This window comes from Jatropha curcas, chromosome 7 (genome assembly GCF_041381405.1).
Source record: "Jatropha curcas cultivar XTBG-Jc1 chromosome 7, XTBG_Jcur_1.0, whole genome shotgun sequence".
In the NCBI taxonomy this organism is placed as follows: domain Eukaryota; kingdom Viridiplantae; phylum Streptophyta; class Magnoliopsida; order Malpighiales; family Euphorbiaceae; genus Jatropha; species Jatropha curcas.
Genome location: NC_143157.1, coordinates 14,570,802 through 14,587,942, shown reverse-complemented (window position 1 = coordinate 14,587,942; position 17,141 = coordinate 14,570,802).

The following is a 17,141-nucleotide window of genomic DNA, read 5'->3' as shown; positions in this document are numbered from 1 at the left end:
TTGATGGTCCATGGCTGAGACTATCTACGTGTTTAATCACTTTTACTTTTTCAGGTCACTAGGTGTTTCGCGACGAAAGTGGACCGGGCCCACACGGCACACTTCTCGGTGTATCGCCTCATTTTGCGTGCCACCTGGTTCAATTTTATAAAAATGGACCCGGTCCCGTTACGGGCCTGACAGTAGTATTTTTGCCATGTCACCCTAAATGGGGCGTGACCCACCCTCATTTGCCTATAAATAGGCATTAGGGATTGAGCCAAAGGAGGATTTTGTTTTTTGGAAACTAAGGTGAGACTCTTGTATTTTTTAAAAATTAACTTAAAATCCAAAGGAAACTAGTGTCTACCTCGAATCCATGTTGAGATTTGTGGTTGAATCAATCAAAAACCTCTGGGATCCATCTAAAATCATAAAAAACACCTACTTTAATCTTGAAACTCGGAATATTAGATTTAGAACCAAGGAGTTGGGTTTCTTCATCCATTTTCCATCCAATCTTCAAGTGTAACTATCAAAGGTAGTTTCTGAGAACCTTTAATCTGATCCCTCATCTTTTTCTTTTCTTTTTCGATATTTAAAACATTCTTTTTTGGTTTGGTTGTGAGGGAAACCTAGGATCAACCAAATAGGGGCTTTTGCACCGCTGTGGCGTGTGGCCAATAGTAGTGGCGTGCGGCCAATAGTAGTGGCGTGCGCCACTTCCCAGTGCCTCACGCCACTAGTGCCCAAATCCCTCTATTTTTACCTTGTAAACTCTAAAAGCCTTCCTAATCTGGGAAAGACCCTGCACCACTATGTGTGGCGTGTGCCATAAGCATGAGGGGCACATTGTAGTCCCCTTTGGCGTAATTAAGGCCTTTTAATTCAGAGGCTTTGAATGTTTAAAAACCCAATAAACATCCTAATTCGGAGATCCAGTGTCCAAGCTCCAACCTTAAATGGGTCGTGATGCATATGAAGTCACCTGTGGATTGAATAAACAACAAAAATGGGATTGAGAGCAATTATTTGGTGAATTTGTTCATCCTCCAAGGATGAACATCAAGATCATGTTAAAACCTTTAAATTTCTGTCATTTAGTTATTATTCTTTACTTTACAAGCACTTTATCATTTCTGTCCATTAATGTAACACCCACCGACCAATCCCGGAGAACCAGATGGTGGATGCCACAATCGGTGCCGGAGCATCATCTTATGTCACTATAAAAGCTAGATCACAAATTAGAAGTGGTTAAATTTTCATAAGGAGGCAAGTAATTAACATTTTGTTTTTTTTTTTTTTTTTTTTTTTTTTACAAAAATAATGTTTAAGGAAATTCCTACGAAAATTTCGCAAGAGTTTCCCCTAAAAATTAACTTGCCACACAAAGAAAATATACACACTTCCAATTTTCTCCAAACCCCCAAAACTCCAATTCAACACAACATACCACAAGCACTTCTAAATATCCATCAACATACGCATAATATTCGAAACACATTCTTTTCAAGGAATCTATAATCATCATACACCAAAAATATAATAAGATGTTATTTCCTTAAATAATCATAACTCTTAATACATGACAAACTTATTATATCCAACCTTTACAACACAATATTTATATACATGCCAAAAATCACCATTTACAAAATATCCTACCCAAAATGTGATATCTACTCTGATGCTCGTCCTCTGGTCTTGAAGAACACCCTCCGCTCCTAACCTGCGCGTGATAAAAATCAACATGCTGAGTGGAAGACTCAGTGGTGCTAAATAACCAACAATTTAATTAACAATAATAGCCAAGGCAAAACTTAAATTACTCAACTATATAAATACAGAAATCGCATTCATTCAATTCAAATACTTTGAAAGCAATGAGAAGATTATAAATACAAATATGTCTTCATTCTTTTATAGCAACAATAAAATTTCATTTTTCGTTAAGGCTCATACTCATGCAGAATGAACATAAGCAGATTTGATCGTGGCCTATGTTAGCGCCACCCCCATCACATACTCGTGGCCTATGAAAGCACCACCGTGGCCTATGAAAGCACCACCCTCATCACACAATCGTGGCCTATGAAAGCACCACTGTGGCCTATGAAAGCACCACCCCATCACACAAATAAGCGCGTCCGCCTATTTATAAGGGCTGATAACCCTAGCATATGATCATAGCTTCACAATAAGAAAATCCATCTCATCATACCACGTCTCAATCATGCATAGTAGAGCCCAAATCAAAATCATTCTTTCACAAAAGCAATAATTCTTAGTCAAAACCTCTTCATTTAGTACTCATCAGTTCAAAATTTTTACTCAAAACACTATAGATGTATATATACTTAAGATAGTATAAAAGTACATAAATCAAGAACTTTTCAGCATTTTCATAAACTTGACCTTTGCAGGGTTTTTAACACATAAGTTGACTTATGGGTCTCCAAATTGAATGAAATTAGGTTCATTAGAAAGCTAAGACAAAATTCTAAAAATGTTCAGAAGAAATCACAGCCCAGATCACACAGTAAGATAGCAAACAAAAGCTCAGAACACAGACCAACAGATCAGACCTGATTCAGCAGAACCAAGTCCAATGTTTCTTGAATTCCTAATTCACCAAACACTCAAATGAAACCAATCCAGAACGAGAGAATTATCAAGACACAGGGAAACAACTTTTATGAAGAACTCAGAACCTAATCTTGTCATTATAGTGGTCAAAATGGGCACTCAATTTAGTAATGCATGTGGCCCGACACAACAGAGTCAGTTTGGGTGTTTCAGCCATAAGTTGAGCTATGTATATCCAATTTGGACACAAGAGGATGTGTTGGAAAGATAAGAAGTAAATCTATAACTTTTATGAAGAACATAAAACGTTATTTTGCCATTTGAGTGGTCAAAAGGGACAATCATTTCGGATAGACAGGTAAGACATCATAACAAAACCAGTTTTGGTATTTAAATCATAAGTTGAGCTAAAAGTATTGGAATTAGACATAAGAATAAGTTTTGGAAAGCTGAGAAATAGAGCTACAACTTTCATGAAGAAGTCAGAAACAAATGGGAAGTATAAAGGGGTCAAAAATGAGTTCCAATCCCACGGCAGAACACATCTCACATTAAAATTCAGCAATTTCAACAAAACATACAAAGTTCCCAAAATATATTCAAAACCCTAACCATGTAAAAACAACTTAAACAAGTGAAATTATGATTGCACTAACCTTATTAACAAGCTTGAAAAAGCTTGGAAAGCCTTACTCCTTGGCTTTCTCTTTACCCTTTGAGGATGGTTCTCCAACCTCTTCAAAGCATGAAAAATCAACATTACAAGCAAAACTTGACAAAAGAAATAGTTGGAGCATGATTTAATGCATCAATAACATGTCTAAACCATGAATTCTACTTAACAATTCACAAAACTCAAAAACCACAACTTACTTGCTTCAATGGTAACTTCACTTCTCTTTGCTTTTAATCACCAAACTCAACTTCTACTTCTTAATTCTTAAGGATTAAGTACTAATCTATGGTTTAATTAGGTAGTTTGGTGGTAAATTTGGAGGTAAGAAAATGAAGAAAATGAAAGAAGAAGGAAGAAGATGGAAATGGCGTGGAGAAGAGAAGAGAAGAAAACAAAACGTGTTGTGGTGTTACTTTAAGTGCCAAAGTCAAATTTGACTTCCAAATTTCATGTCAAATGTGTGGCTAAGATCAAGTCCTAAGTAATCTCATCCAATGGCTCTTAATATTCCTCAAATAAATCTCTTCTACTTCTTATTTAACTCCACCAATTAATTAAATGAACTCCACTAAAATAATTCCTCATTTATTTCTTAATATACCACACTAGAAATATTATGCATTTAATACATAAACTTTCCAAAAATATTCATTAAATATTTTCTACCCACCTAAATCATGCAAACATGCTCCAAAAATAGTAAAAAAAATATTAACTATGCATAGTAATTTTTCCGGACTAAAATAATACCAAGTCCCGGACCGATGGTACTATTCACAGACCGGTAAATCACTATTACCGACACTAAAAGAAAAATCAGTCTGTTACAGTTCTCCCCCCCTTAAAAGAAATTCGTCCTCGAATTTACCTGGTGTAAATAACTGAGGATGTTGCTATCTCATAATATCTTCACTTTCCCATGTAGCTTCCTCGGTCTTATGGTTTCTCCAAAGGACCTTTACCAAAGGAATTCTCTTATTCCTTAGTTCCTTGATTTCCCTCGCAAGTATCCTCACTGGTTCTTCCTCATAGGTCAAATCTGGCTCTATGGTAACAGACTCAATTGGTATCACATGTGATGGGTCGGACCGATACCTCCTCAACATAGACATGTGGAAAACATTATGTATCCTATCCAGGTCTGGTGGTAAAGCTAGTCTATAGGCTAATGGACCCACACGCTCAATGATCTCATATGGACCAATGAACCTAGGACTAAGCTTACCCTTTCTTCCAAATCTCAATATCTTTTTCCACGGAGATACCTTAAGGAAAACCTTATCACCCACTGCATACTCTATATCCCTCCTCTTCAAGTCTGCATAGGACTTCTGACGATCTGAAGCTGCTTTCAATCTATCTCTGATAATTCTGACCTTATCCTCTGTGTCTCGAATCAAATCTGGACCTATCATCTTGCCCTCACTCAATTCTGACCAACATAGTGGAGTCCTACATCTCCTGCCATATAATGCTTCAAAAGGGGCCATCTGAATACTCGACTGATAACTATTATTGTAGGCAAATTCTACAAGTCGAATGTACTTCTCCCAACTGCCCTCAAACTCAATAGCACAAGCTCTTAACATATTCTCCAAAATCTGAATAACCCGCTCTGACTGACCATCAGTCTGAGGATGAAAAGCTGTGCTGAAATTCAGCTTAGTACCCAAGGCCTCATGTAGCTTCTTCCAAAATCTAGAAGTAAATCTCGGATCTCTATCTGAAATGATGGAAGAAGGAACCCCATGTAATCTCACTATCTCATCTATATAAAGCTCTGCATACTGCTCCATGGTGAAGTCAGTCCTAACAGGAAGAAAGTGTGCCGACTTAGTTAGCCTGTCAACTATTACCCATATAGCATCTTTCTTTCTAGGTGTAGGAGGCAACCCAATCATAAAATCCATGGTAATCCTATCCCATTTCCACTCCGGAATAGAAGTAGGGTGTAACAAACCAGAAGGAAATTGATGCTCTGCTTTCACTTGCTGGCATGTCAAACACCTCGACACATAATCTGTGATATCCCTCTTCATCGCCGGCCACCAATACTGTGATCTCAAATCATGATACATCTTATTACTGCCAGGATGCATAGCATAGGGACTACTATGAGCTTCCTTTAAGATACTCTTTCTCAACTCTGAAATTTTAGGCACACAAATCCGATCCCCAAAGTACAAGCAGTCCTCTCTAATCTCAAATCCCTTCTTCTTACCCTCTCTAACTAGGCCTTTCCACAAGGCAATAGTCTCATCACCCTGCTGTGCATCTCTAATATGCTGCAGTAGGCTAGGTTTCACCATAAGCTCTGCTACAAGAGCACCATCTCTAGTCACAGATAATCGTGCATTCATAGCACGAAGAGCAACTAATGCCTTTCTACTGAGTGCATCTGCCACTACATTAGCTCTACCCGGGTGGTAATCAATAGTGAACTCATAGTCCTTAAGTAGCTCTAACCATCTGCGCTGCCTCAGGTTAAGCTCTCTCTGCGTAAGCAAATACTTAAGACTCTTATGATCCGTATACAAGTGGCATTTCTCACCATACAAGTAATGTCTCCAAATCTTCAAGGCAAACACAATAGCTGCTAACTCCAAATCATGGGTAGGGTAGTTCTTCTCATGTGGCTTCAGCTGCCGGGAAGCATAAGCAATCACCTTGCCCTCCTGCATAAGCACACAACCCAGACCATTATGCGAAGCATCACTATAAACATCATATGGTCTGCCTGGAGCTGGCTGTGTCAAAACTGGAGCCTCAGTAAGCATCGCCTTAAGCTTCTCAAAGCTACTCTGGCATCTATTAGTCCACTCAAAACGGACATCCTTATGGAGAAGTCTAGTCAAAGGGGCTGCAATAAGAGAAAACCCCTTGACAAACCTCCTATAATATCCAGCCAAACCTAAGAAACTGCGAATCTCTGTGACATTCGTAGGTGGCTTCCAATCTAGCACTGCCTCAATCTTCTTCGGGTCCACCCAAATACCCTCTGCAGAAACAACATGCCCTAAGAAAGCAATCTCAGTCAACCAAAATTCACACTTACTGAGCTTGGCATACAACTGTCGGTCTCTCAAGGTCTGCAGAACTGTTCGTAGGTGATGATCATGATCCTCTCTAGTCGGAGAGTACACCAAAATATCATCAATAAAAACCACCACAAACTGATCCAAATAAGGATGGAAGATCCGATTCATCAGGTCCATAAACACTGCTGGAGCATTAGTCAACCCAAATGGCATCACTAAAAACTCATAGTGACCGTAGCGTGTCCTGAAAGCAGTCTTAGGTACATCTGATCTCTTCACCCTTAGCTGATGATAACCTGATCTCAGATCTATCTTCGATAATACACTAGCTCCTCTCAACTGATCAAACAAATCATCTATCCGAGGTAATGGATACCGATTCTTCACAGTAACTTTGTTAAGTTGTCTGTAATCAATACACAATCTAAGTGAGCCATCCTTCTTCTTTACGAACAATACTGGAGCACCCCATGGAGATACACTAGGACGAATAAAACCCTTATCAAGCAACTCCTGAATCTGTATCTTTAACTCTTTCAACTCAGCAGGCGCCATCCGATACGGAGCAATGGATATCGGTGCAGTACCAGGCATAACCTCAATACCAAACTCAACCTCTCTCTCAGGAGGTAAACCAGGCAACTCCTCTGGAAACACATCCGGAAAATCACATACTATGGGTATATCATGGACACTAGGAGACTCTGACTCTGGAGCAAGTACACAGGCTAAGAACGCCTCACAGCCATGCTGTATCATTCTCCTAGCGGTACTGGCTGAAATAACATTAGAGAGGTAATCCATCCTCTCCCCCACAACTACAATCTCCTCTTCAGACGGAGTCTAAAGCGTAATCCTCTTACGTCTACAATCAACAATGACCCCATGTCTAGACAACCAATCCATACCCAATATCGCATCATACTCCCGAAAAGGCAACTCTATCAAATCACCCGGAAATACATACCCATGAATGACTACAGGGCAATCTCTATACACCCGATCAACTACTATACTCTGACCCAAAGGGCTAGTAACCTCAACGTTGTGCTTTAATGTATCAGCATGCATACTACCCAGTCTACCCACATGTGTGCATATGTATGAATGCGTGGAGCCCGGATCAATCAAAGCAAGTACAAAAGTGTCAAAGATAGAGAAGGTACCTGCAATGATGTCCGGCGCATCCCGCTGCTCCCTGGTCCTGATGGCATAAGCTCTCGCCTGTGCTCTAGCCTCTGGTCTCTCCACAGTCTCAGAAACGGGTCTCTCACTCCTAGTACCATATCCCTCACTACAGCCTCTACCTCTGCCTCTCTGAACATAGGGAGCTGGCCTCCCAACCTGGTGAGCTGGATGAGTCACAGTCATAGGACAATCCCTAATTATATGCTCAGTGGATCCACATCTATAGCAAGCTCGCGTAGCTCTCCAACACACCCCAATATGTCTCCTGCCACACTGACTGCAAATTGGTAGACCTGACCATGCAGCACCTCCACCACTAGCAACAGATGAAACCGGAGGAGCTGATCTCGGAACTATACCCCGACCAACTGTCTGGCCCGGTCTGGCCCTCATCTGCGGTCCGCCTCTAAATCTCTTGCTACTAGATTGGATCCCTGAAGTCTGTCCAGATGTAGCACTCTGAAATCTCTTATACTGACTGCTCTGCTGGATCCTCTGACCTCTGGCCTGTCTCTCATTCCGAATAAGCTCAAGCTCTGTAGCAGCCTTCACCAAACCAGCTAATGTAGTGTGGGGCTGGGATGTCAAGTGCATCCTATACTCATCCAGTAACCCCTTCTGAAACCGCTTACACCGATCTGCCTCAGTAGGGACCAACTTAGAAGCATACCTACTCAACCGCAGAAACTCCCGCTCATACTCGGAGACAGTCATCCGTCCCTGCCTAAGCTCAAGGAACTCTGCTATCCTCTGATCCGTGTATAACTCCCCTACATATTTCTCCCGAAAGCAGAGAGAAAGAAATCCCAAGTAACATCCTCAGCTCTCGCTGTCTTCACCATAGACTCTCACCATAGGTAAGCCTCCTCCTTTAGCAAGGAAACAACACAAATCAATCTATCTGCAGGAGTACACTGCATCTGGTCCAAAACCCTCTCTGTAGCTTGGAGCCAAAATTCTGCTGCAAAAGGATCATCATCTCTTCGACCCATAAAATCCTCAACACGATACTTCCTCAGTCGCTCTACCGGGGTATGAACTAGAACAGGGGCTGGTGCGACTGGAGCCTGGGGAACAGCTCCCGCAGCCTGCCTCAATGCAGCTACCAACTGCTGTACCAAATCACCCTGATTAGGCCCCATAGGACCCGCAGTAGCCTGCCCTACAGCTGAGGCGCGCTCTGCATCAGAACCCAAAATGCCACCAGCAACACCACTGGCTGGCCTACTGCCCTCTAACATAGCACCCTCTGGAGGGGCATAACTGTCCACCTCCTCATCTGGCAGGTGCTGAGACATCACTAAATACCTACAAAGACCAGCGGATTCGCATCAGAGAGAAATTCCCACAACAGACTAATATGGCATGTATTTAACTTAAATCACTTATATCATTACTCCAAAGCGAATAAACTCTCATACCAAATCATATCTCCTAGAATCGTCTAAACCTATGCTCTGATACCACAAAATGTAACACCCACCGACCAATCCCGGAGAACCAGACGGTGGATGCCACAATCGGTGCCGGAGCACCATCTAATGTCACTATAAAAGCTAGATCACAAATTAGAAGTGGTTAAATTTTCATAAGGAGGCAAGTAATTAACATTTTGTTTTTTTTTTTTTTTTTTTTTTTTTTACAAAAATAATGTTTAAGGAAATTTCTACGAAAATTTCGCAAGAGTTTCCCCTAAAAATTAACTTGCCACACAAAGAAAATATACACACTTCCAATTTTCTCCAAACCCCCAAAACTCCAATTCAACACAACATACCACAAGCACTTCTAAATATCCATCAACATACGCATAATATTCGAAACACATTCTTTTCAAGGAATCTATAATCATCATACACCAAAAATATAATAAGATGTTATTTCCTTAAATAATCATAACTCTTAATAAATGACAAACTTACTATATCCAACCTTTACAACACAATATTTATATACATGCCAAAAATCACCATTTACAAAATATCCTACCCAAAATGTGATATCTACTCTGATGCTCGTCCTCTGGTCTTGAAGAACACCCTCCGCTCCTAACCTGCGCGTGATAAAAATCACCGCGCTGAGTGGAAGACTCAGTGGTGCTAAATAACCAACAATTTAATTAACAATAATAGCCAAGGCAAAACTTAAATTACTCAACTATATAAACACAGAAATCGCATTCATTCAATTCAAATACTTTGAAAGCAATGAGAAGATTATAAATACAAATATGTCTTCATTCTTTTATAGCAACAATAAAATTTCATTTTTCGTTAAGGCTCATACTCATGCAGAATGAACATAAGCAGATTTGATCGTGGCCTATGTTAGCGCCACCCCCATCACATACTCGTGGCCTATGAAAGCACCACCGTGGCCTATGAAAGCACCACCCCCATCACACAATCGTGGCCTATGAAAGCACCATCGTGGCCTATGAAAGCACCACCCCATCACACAAATAAGCGCGTCCGCCTATTTATAAGGGCTGATAACCCTAGCATATGATCATAGCTTCACAATAAGAAAATCCATCTCATCATACCACGTCTCAATCATGCATAGTAGAGCCCAAATCAAAATCATTCTTTCACAAAAGCAATAATTCTTAGTCAAAACCTCTTCATTTAGTACTCATCAGTTCAAAATTTTTACTCAAAACACTATAGATGTATATATACTTAAGATAGTATAAAAGTACATAAATCAAGAACTTTTCAGCATTTTGATAAACTGGACCTTTGCAGAGTTTTTAACACATAAGTTGACTTATGGGTCTCCAAATTGAATGAAATCAGGTTCATTAGAAAGCTAAGACAAAATTCTACAAATGTTCAGAAGGGACCACAGCCCAGATCACAAAGTAAGATAGCAAACAAAAGCTCAGAACACAGACCAACAGATCAGACCTGATTCAGCAGAACCAAGTCCAATGTTTCTTGAATTCCTACTTCACCAAACACTCAAATGAAACCAATCTAGAACAAGAGAATTCTAAAGACACAGGGAAACAACGTTTATGAAGAACTCAGAACCTAATCTTGTCATTATAGTGGTCAAAATGGGCACTCAATTTAGTAATGCATGTGGCCCGACACAACAGAGTCAGTTTGGGTGTTTCAGCCATAAGTTGAGCTATGTAAATCCAATTTGGACACAAGAGGATGGGTTGGAAAGATATGAATTAAAGCTATAACTTTTATGAAGAACATAAAACGTTATTTGGCCATTTGAGTGGTCAAAATGGACAATCATTTCGGATAGACAGGTAAGACATCATAACAGAACCAGTTTTGGTATTTAAATCATAAGTTGAGCTACAAGTATTGGAATTAGACATAAGAATATGTTTTGGAAAGCTGAGAAATAGATCTACAACTTTCATGAAGAAGTCAGAAACAAATGGGAAGTATAAAGGGGTCAAAAATGAGTTCCAATCCCACGGCAGAACACATCTCATATTAAAATTCAGCAATTTCAACAAAACATACAAAGTTCCCAAAATATATTCAAAACCCTAACCATGTAAAAACAACTTAAAAAAGTGAAATTATGATTGCACTAACCTTATTAACAAGCTTGAAAAAGCTTGGAAAGCCTTACTCCTTGGCTTTCTCTTTACCCTTTGAGGATGGTTCTCCAACCTCTTCAAAGCATGAAAAATCAACATTACAAGCAAAACTTGACAAAAGAAATAGTTGGAGCATGATTTAATGCATCAATAACATGTCTAAACCATGAATTCTACTTAACAATTCACAAAACTCAAAAACCACAACTTACTTGCTTCAATGGTAACTTCACTTCTCTTTGCTTTTAATCACCAAACTCAACTTCTACTTCTTAATTCTTAAGGATTAAGTACTAATCTATGGTTTAATTAGGTAGTTTGGTGGTAAATTTGGAGGTAAGAAAATGAAGAAAATGAAAGAAGAAGGAAGAAGATGAAAATGGCGTGGAGAAGAGAAGAGAAGAAAACAAAACGTGTTGTGGTGTTACTTTAAGTGCCAAAGTCAAATTTGACTTCCAAATTTCATGTCAAATGTGTGGCTAAGATCAAGTCCTAAGTAATCTCATCCAATGGCTCTAAATATTTCTCAAATAAATCTCTTCTACTTCTTATTTAACTCCACCAATTAATTAAATGAACTCCACTAAAATAATTCCTCATTTATTTCTTAATATACCACACTAGAAATATTATGCATTTAATACATAAACTTTCCAAAAATATTCATTAAATATTTTCTACCCACCTAAATCATGCAAACATGCTCCAAAAATAGTAAATAAAATATTAACTATGCATAGTAATTTTTCCGGACTAAAATAATACCAAGTCCCGGACCGATGGTACTATTCACAGACCGGTAAATCACTATTACCGATACTAAGAGAAAAATCAGTCTGTTACAATTAAATTCTTGCTATTTAGTTTAATGTTTATTATTATTGTTTTAACCCATTATTTATTAATCTTGTATCATTTACATTCATCATATTCATGCTTGTTGAATGATTGATTGTATTTTGATTTTGTTATTAATCTGTGCTTCTATGAATATTTCTTATTCCTTATTCCTTATTTTCGTTGTTTATGGTTTGGGATTATGATTTAATTTTATTGCAAAATGTAAAGGGACCATAAGGATTCCAATTATTGCTTGTTTTGTAATAGTTAATTTATGGGCATTAGGAAATTTGGAGGGTTTAAGGGTAGATTGTATTTTAGGAATGGTTGTATTCTTTTCTCCTCCCCCTTTCTTTGTGGATGCTTACTTTATGTTCTATACTTGCAATAATGTGTAATGAATGACATAATTTTCCAAAAATTGCTTTAAACTGTTTTTCATCTCAATTAAGAGCTAACCTTATTATTAGTTAGTGTAAATTAATGGACAACGAGGAGGCTAGTTTAACATGGCGAAATGGGTGCCTAACACCTTCGCATTTCGTACCTAACTCTTGAGCCTGTCTCTGGTTTGAAACCGGATTAGTCGATTTCAAAGAATTGACTAACTCGAAAATTTTCCCTAATAAGGGTGGCGACTCCAAAATTTAATAAAACTCTTACTAAAGTAAGAGAACCACTTTCTGAGGATTAAACGGGTTTAACAAAAGAAAACCAATTTCTAAAAGAAAACGAATCAAGCCCGTTCGATTCAGTTCTTTCCAAATCTTTTGGGAAAAACCACGCATCCTTAGCCTGGCGACTCCACTGGGGATCGAACCTAAAATCTCTGGTTTCAGTTTTGGGTTCGAATAAGTGAGTTAACTTTAAAAGTTGTCCAATTGTTCACAATTGTGAATAATGTTATTGACTCTAAAATTGAGTTTACTTTTTGTACTTATAAAATGTCATTCATGCATTTATCTCTTCTTTATCTCCTTTTTACCCTAAACCCTAAAGGTGATATTGGGGGTTGTGGTCCTTACACTTTACTCGACTGTTTTGATCCGCCACTAACATACATCACCCATAAGTCAAGTACCATTTGGTATATCAAAAGAATTTGCACAATCTATTATCACCTTTTGTTTATAACCAAAGCAAAAGGGAGGAAACAACCAATTCTCGCTTATGGAACCCAAGACCTAATAAATCCGACCTAAGCTCATGTAGTTGACCCTAGTTCCATCCTCTAGGTTCACCTTAATAATATTTGATTGAAGCATTCATCTAATAAATGCGAGGGGCATCGGTCCGAAACCCCATAATGGTTTGTGGGCCCAACCTATATGTCCTAGGGTTAGAAAAGACTTTGACCTCGAATCGTGTGTGGGGGATATAAGGGTGGAGATCATGCATTTCCTAATTCCCATCCCCTTTGCTTATATATAATTGCTATGATTGTGTTGTGCTTCATCCATGCATCATTTAATGTGTTTTCCTTTAGCCATTTAGGTATAGTCCATCATGGCTTGATCCTGACGATCAAAGCGCCAAAGGGTGAAAGACTTAAGAGAAGTGTTGGAGGCAAAACAAGCTAAAGAGCTCTTTCCAATTGTGACTATAAGGCTGAGACCTAAATGCCTAAGGGGGAAGCTTCCGATTCCAACTCCAACAAAGGAAGACAATTTAGAAGAGGTTCATCAACTCTTGCTTGAGATAAAACAAGCGCAACTCAAAGCCATGACCCTTTTCCAAGGTGTGGAGGTGCGATTCACTCTCATGCCAATATCGCCAACCACCTTGTCGAAATCGGGCACTTCACTTTATAGGATACGAAGCCATATCAAACCTCTTAGGCTTTAAGGTTTCAAGTATTGTAAATATTAGTTAGGGCCTAAAAAGAACAATGAATGTAAGTAACTCACTTTTGGAAAAGTAATGAAATGAGCATATTTTGAGCCAAATCTTATTAATGCCAAAGAGAGAAAAATCTCAATTGTATATAAATAAAAGACCCGGCTCAAGTATATTATGCTTGAGGCAAAAAGTAAGGGATATGAAAAATAAGAAAAAGAAATAAGCAATAAGGCATTATAAATATTTGGCTATAAAATAGGGCATGTTTTGCTCCTAATACTTCTCAATAACCTTTCTTCGATTTTGGATTTGTGCAGTCGTGATAAAGCCACAATGGAGTATAACATTAGTCGCATCTCACGATGTTGTGATTGTATGGTCGCATTTTTGTATGCTATGACATATTCATGCATACATGCATCATGACGTGTTTTCTGACATTTATTTTGTGCAGTTAAGATAGCACCACACAGAGAAAAAGCACTAAAAGCAGTTAGTTGGTTAAGAGTTGATAATTGGTTCATTAGAGTTGAAGAGAACCTTCAACCGCCTTTGATTTACCAAGTTCAGTTTCTTCCAGTCCGTTGGGCTCCTGCTTTGAGATTGAAAATTCTTCAGTTTAAATAGATTTGTCAGTTCTAGCTTTTACTTCTGCTAATAAAATGGCTAGGCCACGCATTCCCATTTCTGAAGTTGAGAAGATGATTGAGAAAATAGTGGCGTTTAGCCTCGAAAAGCTCTTACACTCTGACAAGGGAAAAGAGAAAGTGGTAATTGAAGATGACGAAAGGGCTAAGGATAAGTCTGAGAAGAGAGAACACGTCAACTACACTTGGCAAGATGACGAGTTTTTTAAAAAGACATCTGCTAAGAAGGCTAAGTCTGAGCCGGTCATCTCGGAAGAATTCGAGAAGCTAGATAAGAAGCTCGAGAAATTGCATGTCTTCATGAAGTCCAAGGGAATGGACCAATACATGGATATAAATGATGACGATGATGAGGAATTAGAGCTGAGGCAAGCTATCCCAGTGACCTCTAAAATGCCAAAGGTGGCAAAGTACTATAGAAATTGTGACCCCCAAGGTGCACCTCATGCAGTACAAGTCGATAATGGAGTTGGTGGGTCTACTGTCAAGGGCAATCTTGAAGATATTCCTAATGTCCTTGGATGGGTCTACCCAAACTTGGTACTACAATCTCAACAAGAAAGTGAGAAGAGATTGGAATGAACTTATAATGGTTTTCCTCAAAGAATATGATTACAATCTCTAAATGAGCATCAATTTGAGGGATTTAGAAGCGAATATGCAAAAACAAGATGAGACTTTCACTGATTATATGGCTAGATGGGGGGCCAAGGTCACACAGATGAGGAACCGTCTGCACACCAAGGAATAGATCAAGATATTTATCAAGGGGACTCTGCCGACTTCCGTGAGAAGCTGTAATATATGCCATTGACTGAGTTTTCTCAACTATATGAGGTGGGGACTACCATCGAAGGTAAGATTAGGGAGAACAAGAAGTATGGGAACCATGCTGGAAATTTCAGCAAGTCTGGTTTTCAAGGGTCCAGTCAGTCAGCCAAGATTCCAAGCACCAATAAGAACACAACAACTATCGCTCTAGACTTGAGAGTTACTAATGTGCCACAAAGGAGATTCTCCAACTTTGTCACTCCTCTTTCCAAAGTGTTTGAGAAAGTAAAAGCAGTGGGTCTGTTACAATCGCTTGCACTAAGACCTCCTACAACAATTCTACTAAGGAATTTTGATCAGAATACTTATTATCACTTCCACCAAAGTTAGGGCCATACAATTGACAATTGCTTGAGATTAAGGCATTCAATCCAAGATTTAATTGACAATGGCAAAGTTACTGATCCTGAAAATTCAAGGCCGAGAACACGGACTAATCCACTTCTTAATTTCTGTAACGTGCCACCTCCTAAAAACTTATATATCATTGAGTCTGGAAAGAATCCCGAGGAGGTGCTGGCCAAATTTGAGGAAGAGGAGGAAAGGGACAGGGAGATGCTATTAGAATAGATATATGTTATGGTGGTCAATGTCTGGGACAGTGATGAGGAATGGATGGAGCAAAGTAAGCAAGTCTGGGTTGAAAGTGATGAAGAGGTAGTGGTAAATCCTGTTATTCTGGATATGGAGTATTGAGGATGAAGGAGAAGCAAGAACTGTAAGCCATATGACCCGGAGTGGTTGGATCTATTAGCCAGACATGATCAAGCCTTGCGAGGAGAAAGGAAAGGTAAGCTCATCGGGTGTGCCAAAGATAGAAACTGAGGATGATGCTCTGATCAAACAAATGAAGAGAACCCATGCAAATGAAAGCATGTGGGACTTGCTAGTATTGTCAAAATAGCATCGAGAAGCTTTGCTAAAAGCCATGGTAGAGATTCCGGTTTCATCATCCATTTCTCTAGCTAATTTTGTGGGGATAGTGCAACATAATCCCCTCACTATCACCTTTTCTGATGATGAAATTCCTCCCGAGGGAAGGAATTACACCAAGGCACTATTTATAAAAGCCGAGGTCAGAGGGAGAGTTACTGGGAATGTGATGATAGATGACGAGTCAACCCTAAATGTATGTCCATTGAAGTTGCTTTCTAAGTTCAGGATGGAATTGTCTGATTTGGAGCTTTCTGATGTTGTGATTAGAGCCTACGATGACTCAAAGAGACAATTTGAGTGTATCTTCAAAATTATGGTCAAGGTGGGGCCAATAGAAAAGGAAACTGAGTTCATTATAATTGATATCCCCCAGCATTTGCCCTACTCTTGGGGCCCCAATGGCACATTCCTTGGGAGGAGTACCATCAACGCTACACTAGAAATCAAATTTCCTTTCAATGGTGAAGTCATCACCATTCGAGTTGCAAGTGAAAGAAGTGTAGCTATGCTCAACATGGACAAGTAAGTAATCCTCCCATGGACCGATTTTCATATTTCTGTTTTGAGCATTGATATGGGGCCCACTGTCTCCAACATCATGAAAAGAATGATCTATGAAGAAGGAAAAGGGCTGGGAAAGAATCAGTAAGGCATTACAGAGCTACATGACATCCACACTCAGAGAAATCTCATGTGCTTAGAGTACAAAATTAGGAGCACACCATTGAATACATATGGCTGGTTAGACATGAATGGATGATTCATCCATTCGAGTGAGCATTCCTCTCCATGTCTACCGATAGAACCTTTTGAGCACAAAGGGAAGACGTAGCCAAGTCTTCAGATCTTTGCAGATGTGACTGATATCTTAGCGGTTGAGCCTAAGGAACCAAAGTTTGAGTTAGAGGAACACTACAAAAAAAACTTCAAATTGCGACCGATTTTTGCGACCGACAAAAATCGGTTGCAATATTGATACCAATTTGCGACTGATTGGCAAACAGTCG